Genomic DNA, 8,638 nt, shown 5'->3' with positions numbered 1-8,638 from the left:
CCTACAGAAAAACCTAGAACCCCAGTGGAAAAACCTAGAACCCTCGCTGTAATATATGGAAATGATGTTAAAATTTATGTTTAAGCCCATAGATTGAAGATCCTTTTAGCCTTGCTCAGAGACTTTCATTTGAAGTGAGCAATGGCTAGCGCAGAGATTTCTAACTGTGCAGGTGCAGAGAGTAAGTGACTGCTATGTGCTTGTCCCTAAGTGTCAGTCACATCAGTGTCACTCCCTCCAAGGATCAGTGATCATTGCAGAAAAGGAGGTCGGCTCTTACTTGGATCATTTGGTTTTCCATTGGCTGCAGGTCTGTGCATCATGACCATATATCTGTGTTTCTCATGTCTTCTGGGGCTTATACAAACCATGAAAATTGTACAACATTTTTTCATATGCACGTGAGTCACATCATTTCTGGAGAGATTCATAGTTTTAAGTTCTTTTTGTGAAAAAAAAAACAGTATATATTTAGAATTAGCCATCTGGACTCAATTTAGATGACCCCAATCTTGTTGGCAACATGTAGAGCATCACAATCAGGAGCCAAGTGAACACATGCCTACTTCTCTCCATCAGGCCTTATCAGGGCATTGACTTTGGCCACATCAATGTCAATAGGCACCTTTACTGCCTGTCTGATCTGGTGGTTGTTGGCCTTGACATCCACAATGAACACAAGTGTGTTGTCCTCTATTTTCTTCTTGGTTGACTCAGTGGTCAGTGGGAATTTGATGACAGCATAGTGGTCCAGCTTGTTTCTCCTGGGTGCACTCTTAGAAGGATATTTTGGCTGCCTCCAGAGCTGCAGGGTCTTGGGCCACTGGAAGGTGTGTGATGCTTGGATCTTTTTTTTTTTTTTTTTTTTTTTTTTTGTAGCTGTGGATGCCTTTCAGCACTGCCTCCTTAGCTTTCAAGGCCTTTGCTTTGAGAGGGACAGGAGCTTCCTTCTTCGCTTTCAGCACCATCTTGGTGAAAAGCTTAAGTTCTTTTATCAAAAGGCTTATGGCACAAAAAGTTCCCTTGAGACTAGCAAATAACTTACATTGTCAGTTAGCAACCAAAGGAGGGGATTGTGGAGCTGGAAATCTTTGACACCAATGGTCAGTTCTAATCTTCATGTGCTATTTGCTCTTTATATTCCAGTGATAATGCTTTTTAATTTTAAATTTTTAAATTACAATGTAATTATTACATCATTTCTCCCCTTTGGTTTTCTCCCCACCAAACCTCCCATATTATCTACTCTCCTTCCTCTTGTTCTTTCTCAAACCTATGGCCTCTCACTTTCTCTTTCTCTCTCCTCCCTCCCCCCCCCCCCCTCTCTCTCTCTCTCTCTCTCTCTCTCTCTCAGTGTGTATGTGTGTGTGTTTACTACATATAAACACACATATGTACATTAAATATAGGACTACAAGTTGCCCTATCTATTTATTGCTACTTGTATTATGTAATTTCAGATCTGACCAATTATATTGAATAACCAAAGACTCCATCCCTAGGGAAGACTATTTCTCCTGATCTTAGACCTCCTTAGTTGCCTATGGTTTTTTGTTTAAGGATAGGAACTATGAGGTTTCTCCTTTCCACATTCATGTGTTTAATGGGTGTAGTTCTTGTTCTGGTCATGTTTCAGCGGCCATATTGAAAGATGGCAGTGCTAATAGTTGCCCTGAATGATAATAATTATCCAGGAGTGTTCCTGGGAGAACAAATGAATTCCCCACTTAGAAGAAGATAGCACACACCAAACACTGAAAAATCTCTTCATGAAGGCTGTTGAAAGAAACCAATCTAAAGTCAGCATACCCTCCCTTATTTTTCTTGATACTGGCTCAGTTTAAAGCACTAAATGTCATAGTTCCTTACATAATCCTTACAAGTACATATGGATATAGTTGCCAAGCAACTTAATCCTGGCACCTAAGTCTCCCCAAGTAAACTTACTGTACTTCCCAATAATGTTTTTATGGGATAGAGCTATTTCAAATAAAATATGATAGTGATGATATAAAATAGACTATTGGGAGGTAGATAATATTGATAGATAGAAGATAGATTAGATAATAGGTGATAGATGCATAGATAGAAGGCACACAAGAGATGTAGATAAATGATAAAATAAATAGGTTTTATATATATAGATGATACATAGATAGATATATAATAGATGATAAATAGATATAGATAGATAGATAGATAGATAGATAATAGAGAGATGATAGATAGATAGATAGATAGATAGATAGATAGATAGATAGATAGATAAAGATAGATGATACCTAGAACAGGTTTCCTAGGCAATATTTAACACAAGTATAAAAGACAAAATGATAGTCTCTTGATAATTCTGATTGAACCCCTGTCCTGATTCAAAAAGCAGAAGTACATAGCCTCTGATTCCCGTACCAAGAAAATCCAAGAAGAAATTGCTTAAAACTAGATGTAACAATTGGCAAAGTGGGGAATTCTGAACTGAAGCCATTTCTCCAATGAATCCACACCAGGTAGAAGCGGAAAGTCTCCAGAGGAGGGGGAGATGGCCTGCTATGCTACTTCAGCCTACAGCCTGCACAGATGGACATCTCCCTCCATCCTTAGCTTTTGTCAAGCATTATACATTTGAAATAAGTAGAACTCATCTCTCCCTTTGGTTTCCTCTGCCCCTCAACACCTCCCTTGTTCTCCCTCAAGTCTATGGCTCCCTCGTTCTCTCTCTCTCCCCCTCCCCCTTGCACGCCCCCTCCCCCTCCCTCACCTCTCTCTGTTTTTGCTACAAAATGACCTGTGTGCAATTGAAGGGATTAAGCAGCCTTCTGTTCTTTTCCCCAGCCTTCTAGAGCCCTGAAGAGTTCCATGTGGCCTGACTCCCTATTTTTCATGTAATAAATTCCAAGCCCTACACTACAGATCACTCAGCCATGTCCCTGTGCTACCCAGCATTAAGCCTATCATGTTTGCCAATACCTGTGTCATTGTGACACCTAGAATTCTCCAACAGAAAGACACATAGTAACAGCGGGAGCAAGAGAGGTTATGTAAGGACCACAGAGACTCCAAGATAAACAAGGCGTGTGTGTGTGTGTGTGTGTGTGTGTGTGTGTGTGTGTGTGTGATTAGTTCTAGAAAATCAGTTCATATCTGGAATAAAACCAACTCTCTTACAAGGCAGGCGTTGCACAAGGTTATTTCCAAAACCCCACATAATTTAAAGAAGATGCAGAGGCCCTCTTGGGATCACTGCTGACTGCAGCACAAGAATTCACACACGTGCCCCTCTGCCCTGATCGAGACTTCAGTTAGGTACTGTGAAACAGGGCTCCACACCATGCTGCCCCCCCTCAGTAAGAGGTAGAAAAAATTTCCAACTAAATGTCTTTGGACAAGTTACTTAAGCTTCCTATGCCTTGGTTTTCTTACTCATAAAACAGGACAACAGCACCCACATGCCTGGATTGTCACTGATAACAGTGGCTGACATATTTGTAAAGTGCCCAACATAGACAATGACTGTGCTGTTTACATGACTGATGTACATTTGCTCCGTTATCCCGACCTCGAGTAGAAAATGATACTTGCTTATGGTCTCAGGATACTTAAGGCATCTTGAATGCATAAGGCATGATTCTTAGCATACTTGGCTTGCTGACTATGATGCAGTCATCGGTCATAAAATTATCATGGACAGGATCCTTGCCCTTTGTGTAACATTAACAGTTGTTCTGTTTAGGGAATTGAAGAAAGCTGCCCAAATAGAATCCCCAGAGAAGAAGCCTGCCTCAGAAGAAAGATGACCCTTAGATAAACAACCATAAACAGATTTCGGTATCATCATTAGGGCAACAAATCACCCTTCAAAAACGCCAGCTGACAGCTCCACGATCCAGTACTGATGGGAAAGCAAACGCGGCTGGGGTGAAATAATTGTGGGAAATATGGCCGGATTAGATGTCACCCGTGAGCTTACATTCTATCGTAATTTAAAGTCATTGGATCTCCTGATCCCTCTTGATCCAACTATGCAATACTTAACATTTTATGGCTACCCCAGTTGCTCTTCCTCAGCCCTCCCTCCAGGACTAGGCCATTTGTTTAAAGAAACTGGATTTCCTGGGTGTAATCTGCAGAAATGAGCCATGTGTATAGCAGCCTTCCCAGCAGTATCCTGCTGGGTTTTAAAGCATTCTGCTTTGTTAGCCATGTTTCAGTGAAGATTTGAAGAGCAACTCAATTACTCCAGGAGAAAAGCAGCCAGTGTCACTCAGGGCTGGCTCAATCAGGCAGAAGTAATCGATTCAATGGCCATACTGCATAATGAGCCTTCTTCTTCAGCAAGCAAAATAAAACACCAAGTAACAACCTTCGCATCAGAATGAGAGCCAGAGGCCAGCTCTGAGAAGGACTCAAACACAAGGCCAAGCCCAGCAGTCCAAAAGTCCGTGACAGCACCCCCACTTCCCCACAGCTATTCACAGCCTACCCCTCTGACTGGCTGAGTTTATCTGTGAGATCCCACTTTCCCATGTTCACACTGTGATTCCTCCTGTACTCTCTACCACTTCCTTTTGTGTTTTCCTCAACTGTGTGTATGAGACAAACTCATAAGAGAAAATTGCGAGACCTTATAAATTAATTCTGTTGGGATTCTGTAAACCCCACCCCACAGTTACCTGGCAACAGCCAGTTATGCTCTGCCCCAGTTACCTGACACTATAAAAGGGGCTGCTTGCCCCCTCCTCTCTCTCTTACTTTCTTACTCTCTTGCCCTCTTGCTCTCTTGGTCTCTCTTCCCTTCTTCTCCCCCCTTTACCCCTCCTCTTCCCCTTCCCTTCCCCCCACCTCTCTCCACATGCTCATGGCCGGCCTCTACTCTTCTCTTCTCTTCTCTCTCTCTCTCTCTCTCTGCCTCTTAACTCTCCTCCTCATGCCCTAAATAAACTATTTTATACTATACCGACTTGTGGCTAGTCCCTCAGGGGGAGGGGATTCCCAACATGGGTCTCCCAGAGACATCCCCCTTTCCTCCCATGCCTGGCTGCACCTCCTTAGAGCATATCCCCCCCCACACACACACACACTCTCTCTATCTTTTTCCTAACATTGGTGCTGAAACCAGAAACATCTCTTTTTCCTAACAAATTCCACACCCCTCATCTGTATCATGAGCAAAAAGAAAGTGGCCATTCTGCAATTTGCCTTTGGAAGTACAGCCATTGGTGGGACCCTTTCTTAGTATCCGAGGGCAGATATAGAAAGCATCCTCTCCTACTGGGACCGGACAAGGCAGCTCTGTTGAAAATTGGGTTTCACAGTCAGGCTACAGCTTTGGGAAAAGTCTCTGCTCCAGCTGTTGAGGGCCCAAAATAATCATTAAGTCACAGAGACAATGAAACTCTGTAGGTATACTTCATCTGTGTGTGGTGCTTCATCTGTGGGTAGCTGGCTTTTGTAATTTCCTGCGATCTCTTTCCAAGTTTCATCTGGTGCTTGCATTCCGACTTTAGCTCTGTAATCAGGAATATGATTATGTAAAGTACACCAAGTACTTTTTTCAGCATCTCTTACTTCTGCTTTTTGGAGCAAGCACTCTGAAGAATTTCACTCAACCCAGTTTTCCACTTCCTGAAGTAAATGGATCCATCCCACCCCTACCACTGCCAGGGTCCTCTAAACTGTATCAAACCAATACCCTGCCCCTGGAGGAAAATCCTCCTTCCTGCATCTCTTCCAAAATCTGTGTGCACAGATAGGCTGCCTGAATTCCTACCGTGAAGGGAGAATCACTTGGATACCCACAGTCCTTGGATCCCCAGCACGCTCTGTGTGTGTGAGCACGTGTGAGGATGTGTGTCTGTGTGTGCACAGGTGCTCGCATACATAAATGTGGAGGCCAGAGATCAAAGTTAAGTATCTTCCTCAGTCACTCGACAGTGGGAGACAGACGCTCTCACGGAACCTGGAGCTCACCGATAAATCTGTTTCTAGCTTCCGGGTACTAGATTACAGTGACTCCACCATAAGCTTGAGTGTTGCAGTTTGAGGTCAAGTCTTTGTGCTTGTGCGGCAAGCACTGAACCATCTCCCCAGCCTCTCCTGCATCTTCTCATGCAGACAGTGCCGCAGTATTAATGTGTCTGGAGTCATACCACTCATTCAACCAACTATAAACAAAAATGATCCTGCATCCGATATCCCATTGTATGCTGGGTTTGGACCGTCTCTTGTTCTTGCTGGACTTGAGGTCTTCAGGAAGGTCAGTTCTCCAGCTAAAGGCTCCAGTCTTTGTGCCAGCATTCTCACATTGAGAACTTAGCATGCCTGAGTCTGTATCCACTCAGCCACATTACAGGGAACCCTGGAACATGGCCGGTAGCTGGTAATTGCGTAAGGAATTATTTTTTACCAGCATGTGGCAGAGGGGGCTGGACTTCGCATAGATTCTGTCTCACCGTAGATGCTGACAGACCACCAGGGTCTTCCAGCGTCTGCTGCACTTCACAGATCCGGCTGTATTCCTCATGAGTTTGGTGGGGACCGGATGAGGGTGATAAATCTCTGTGCTCAGACATGAGCATCCCAGTGCATATCCCTCCTGGCCTCTTAGCATCTTGGTGATTTCAAAGAGCATGAGGAAGAAAGGGAGATGCTTGAAGATAGTTTTTGGACGCCCAGAATTTTGAAACTGGCTCTGAGCAAGTCCTCAAAGTAAGCAAGTTTGAGAAGGAAATTAAGCCTGGACTCCGTTGGCTTTCCTTCAGTGCCAGTGTCTCATTTAAAAACAAACAAAAATAAAAAACAAAAAGCTGAAACAGCAACCCCCCCCCCCCCACCAAGCTGCAGAAACGAGATCCTAGGTGAGGCTGGCGGGACAGGGATATGGGAGGGGCACTGGAAAGAGAATGCCGTGAAGCTGATCGACCTTGAGTGACAAGTTACCGTGGCTTCAGTTAGTGAACACATGTTTGGCAAGAAATTAAATGAAGCAACCAAATGTATGGGACAGCAGCATCCTCGTGTCCCCAAGCAATCATGCTCTAAATGTAGTGCAACGAAACTTTGTGTCTGAGTATCTGCTTTCATCTAACGCTATCGGGGCAAAGGGGTGGGACTGGTTACACTTCAGAGCCTAAGGAGAACAGCCCAAAAGGATGGTTTGAGGGCTCAGGATCCAGAGGTCTCATCAAGAAAGAAAGATTAAGGAGGCAGATTCACCAGGACAGGGGACCTGTGACAGAGACTGGCCAAGGTCCCTTTATGACTATCCACTCCCTAGATTCTAGAATCCCTCTTCTCCACCCATGTCTGCAACTGAAGTTCAAGAATTTTGTCACCAAACTCAATGTCCTTGCGGCATCTTCCTCAGCTTCTTCTATGGCCACAAAAAGTCAGACAGCACAGAGCGAGCCAAGTTGAATTTTCTACAAAAACACCAATCCTGCAGCTGCCCCTGGTCCCTGTTGACATACGTAGGTCTTATCCAATCCCACCCAAAGGTGGAAGGAAGTAGGGAACAGCTCCCATAATAGCAAATGTGAGACTATAGACAAGTCTTTGGTCAGTCATACGACTGTATGTTTAAGCTCCGGGAAAGAAAGACTACCTAGAAAGAGCAGCATGACCCAAGAAGGTGTGTGGTTCATTCTGAAACAAAAAGAATTATCTGTCCGAAGAAGGGGGAAATGGCATTGGATACACAGGGTCTGATGCATCTGAGCATAAAAGAACTTGGCATTTGGGAGCAATTGCTCATTCCTCAGTATTACCAGAATATAGAGAACAAGCAAGTCACTGAGAATAAACGAAGTACGAACAGATAGCCTGAAGGACCTTACGTTTCCTCGCAAATAAATTTAATATTTTTTCTCAATGCTATAGAAGATTCATATCTGACTGCAAGTAAAAACAGAAAAAGGCCATCCTCAAGGGATTCGGATTCTAAGGATAGCGACAGCCTTGTTATGGTCAGCTTCGACGTAGCAAGCATCCCCAGACAGCAACACTACCATCTCCACAACAGAGAAGACACTTTCTTATATTCTACTAACTACTAGTACAGTGTGACTTTTTCCATGCATGTGTATCTTTGTACTTTGTCCACACCGTGCCTACATTACCCTCCCCTCCTCCTGGTCACACTGTTGCTTTAACAGAAGTGGCCCCTGTCACCGTTCTCAACAGAGCCCTGGCATGGCTAACGGGGATTTCCATGGTTCAGATCAACAGGGTCTGGAACAGAGACTCATTTTTCCTCAATGATTCTGCCTCCATCCTAAAGAAAATCAGCGTGCTGCTAGCACGGGTAGACAGAGGTTTAGCTTTGAAAGAGTCTAACCTTCAAAGAGGCTTTAAGCAAAAAAAGTAACTTCCTAATATTTATTTGTTTGTTTGTTTGTTTGTTTGTTTTTGCAAAACCCATCCTGGCTGAAGAGGGAAGGGTAGTTTTCATCATCAAAGGATTGCAGTAGTAAGGCCCCTTGAGAGTCAAGGAAGCACAGACCAGGAGGTGGGTGAGAACCACTGTAGGGCTTGTTGATTAGCAGCTCAAAGACCCCTTCAGAGGTGGGAGGAAGTGGGGGAGGGGCTTCAAAGCCTCCTCCAGTCACCACCTTTTCAGATAGCTCAAGATATCTCTGGGGAG

General features: G+C 44.0%; 1 pseudogene across 1 annotated transcript; it reads right to left on the bottom strand.

Annotated features, from left to right (window-relative positions):
* Positions 1 to 496: 496 nt before the first annotated feature.
* Positions 497 to 968, bottom strand: LOC308421618 (large ribosomal subunit protein uL23-like; annotated as a pseudogene). Its single transcript has one exon. The product of its transcript is annotated as a large ribosomal subunit protein uL23-like (transcript).
* Between the last annotated feature and the right edge of the window lie 7,670 nt (positions 969 to 8,638).

This window comes from Micromys minutus, assembly GCF_963924665.1.
Source record: "Micromys minutus genome assembly, chromosome: 1".
Classification (NCBI taxonomy): Eukaryota; Metazoa; Chordata; class Mammalia; order Rodentia; family Muridae; genus Micromys; species Micromys minutus.
The sequence above is the reverse complement of the archived record's forward strand: the minus strand, read 5'-3'. Positions and strand labels throughout refer to the sequence as shown.